We start from the raw sequence: 3,052 nt of genomic DNA on the forward strand, positions 1-3,052 counted from the left end.
AAGGTCTTTTGTCAATTTGAACATTCACAGGATATCTTTCTTGCATTTCTAATGTACTGGGATGGAGTTCTACACATGGGGACCCATTCTCTTAAATTTTTTTCTGCTATCAAACACTTTTTTAAGCTACTGTGTACAGTTCACATTCACCATTTCGTCATTCATCCAATACTATTATACTAGAAAGGCCTTATTTCTTTTTTTTTACATCTTTTCTAACAAGATCTTTGCTCATCGCCAGGGCATGGCTTCTGGTTGCCCAGAATATATATATATATATATATATATATATATATATATATATATATATATATATATATATATATATATATATATATATGTATATATATATATATATATATATATATATATATATATATATATATATATATATATATATATATATATATATATCCTTCAGTATGTTTACTTTCGATACTGAGGAACAAAAGAAGGAGCCAAACAAGTAAATTTCGTCAAAGACATCTCTCTTTTCTAAACGCTGCCTCGCAAAGATTTTCATTAATTCAAATTGAAGAAACAGACGTATTTTCTATTGTCTGGTTAGCTCAGTGGTAGAGCGTGAGTCTTACACACTCAAGGTCGTGGGTTCGAGACCCACACCAGACATAATTTTTGTCTTTATCTTGTTTCATTTTGTCCGCATCACATGTGTGCAACATTCAGTATGTTCGTCCAACGTTATAGTGAAGATCTTCACAATAAATTGGGGTTTTCGACCTTATCTGAAATGGTCAGGTCCACCAAGACGTCCTTGAAATCTTCCAGAAGCTTCTGGCGATCCTCCTCCAACTGCTGGGCACATCAGAGTTAACATGGGCCGGACATCGGTTGTGGAACGACTTAATCTGCTTCCGGTAGTTAGCAGGGATGATAATGAGGGCTCTGACCTCATACCAGGTCAGCTTAGTTCCAGTCTATTGCTTAGTTCCAGTCTATTGTTTAGTTCCAGTCTATTGTTTAGTTCCAGTCTATTGTTTAGTTCCAGTCTATTGTTTAGTTCCAGTCTATTGCTTAGTTCCAGTCTATTGTTTAGTTCCAGTCTATTGTTTAGTTCCAGTCTATTGTTTAGTTCCAGTCTATTGTTTAGTTCCAGTCTATTGTTTAGTTCCAGTCTATTGCTTAGTTCCAGTCTATTGCAACGAAATTAAAAAAGTAAAACTCATTTCTTCTTGGAAAATTGAGAGGAAAACACGACAGCAACATGGAGATTTACCCTGTGGTTATTTTGCCGGCTAGTCGGCAACGGTCGGTCAAACACTATTTTGCCGTAGTAATCTCAGTACTTCATATAATACTATGTCACAAAATATGTTCTTGGGGGCGTAGCTCAGTGGTAGAGCACTCGCTTGGCATGCGAGAGGACCCGGGTTCAAAGCCCGGCGCTTCCATTTTTGTTATTTGGGTAATTCATTGTTTTAAGTCTTATATATATATGATATTTTTTTTTTTTTTTTTTTTTATACTTTGTCGCTGTCTCCCGCGTTTGCGAGGTAGCGCAAGGAAACAGACGAAAGAAATGGCCCAACCCACCCCCATACACATGTATATACATACGTCCACACACGCAAATATACATACCTACACAGCTTTCCATGGTTTACCCCAGACGCTTCACATGCCTTGATTCAATCCACTGACAGCACGTCAACCCCGGTATACCACATCGCTCCAATTCACTCTATTCCTTGCCCTCCTTTCACCCTCCTGCATGTTCAGGCCCCGATCACACAAAATCTTTTTCACTCCATCTTTCCACCTCCAATTTGGTCTCCCTCTTCTCCTTGCTCCCTCCACCTCCGACACATATATTCTCTTGGTCAATCTTTCCTCACTCATCCTCTCCATGTGTCCAAACCACTTCAAAACACCCTCTTCTGCTCTCTCAACTACGCTCTTTTTATTTCCACACATCTCTCTTACCCTTACGTTACTCACTCGATCAAACCACCTCACACCACACATTGTCCTCAAACATCTCATTTCCAGCACATCCATCCTCCTGCGCACAACTCTATCCATAGCCCACGCCTCGCAACCATACAACATTGTTGGAACCACTATTCCTTCAAACATACCCATTTTTGCTTTCCGAGATAATGTTCTCGACTTCCACACATTCTTCAAGGCCCCCAGAATTTTCGCCCCCTCCCCCACCCTATGATCCACTTCCGCTTCCATGGTTCCATCCGCTGACAGATCCACTCCCAGATATCTAAAACACTTCACTTCCTCCAGTTTTTCTCCATTCAAACTCACCTCCCAATTGACTTGACCCTCAACCCTACTGTACCTAATAACCTTGCTCTTATTCACATTTACTCTTAACTTTCTTCTTCCACACACTTTACCAAACTCAGTCACCAGCTTCTGCAGTTTCTCACATGAATCAGCCACCAGCGCTGTATCATCAGCGAACAACAACTGACTCACTTCCCAAGCTCTCTCATCCCCAACAGACTTCATACTTGCCCCTCTTTCCAAAACTCTTGCATTTACCTCCCTAACAACCCCATCCATAAACAAATTAAACAACCATGGAGACATCACACACCCCTGCCGCAAACCTACATTCACTGAGAACCAATCACTTTCCTCTCTTCCTACACGTACACATGCCTTACATCCTCGATAAAAACTTTTCACTGCTTCTAACAACTTTCCTCCCACACCATATATTCTCAATACCTTCCACAGAGCATCTCTATCAACTCTATCATATGCCTTCTCCAGATCCATAAATGCTACATACAAATCCATTTGCTTTTCTAAGTATTTCTCACATACATTCTTCAAAGCAAACACCTGATCCACACATCCTCTACCACTTCTGAAACCACACTGCTCTTCCCCAATCTGATGCTCTGTACATGCCTTCACCCTCTCAATCAATACCCTCCCATATAATTTACCAGGAATACTCAACAAACTTATACCTCTGTAATTTGAGCATTCACTCTTATCCCCTTTGCCTTTGTACAATGGCACTATGCACGCATTCCGCCAATCCTCAGGCACCTCACCATGAGTC

At 40.4% G+C, this 3,052-nt stretch overlaps 1 non-coding gene across 1 annotated transcript; it reads left to right on the top strand.

Annotated features, from left to right (window-relative positions):
• The first annotated feature begins 558 nt into the window (after positions 1 to 558).
• Positions 559 to 630, top strand: TRNAV-UAC (transfer RNA valine (anticodon UAC)). Its single transcript has one exon. It is a non-coding gene; the product is annotated as a tRNA-Val (tRNA).
• The last annotated feature ends 2,422 nt before the right edge of the window (positions 631 to 3,052 follow it).

Source organism: Panulirus ornatus, unplaced genomic scaffold (assembly GCF_036320965.1).
Source record: "Panulirus ornatus isolate Po-2019 unplaced genomic scaffold, ASM3632096v1 CTG_714_pilon, whole genome shotgun sequence".
NCBI lineage: Eukaryota > Metazoa > Arthropoda > Malacostraca > Decapoda > Palinuridae > Panulirus > Panulirus ornatus.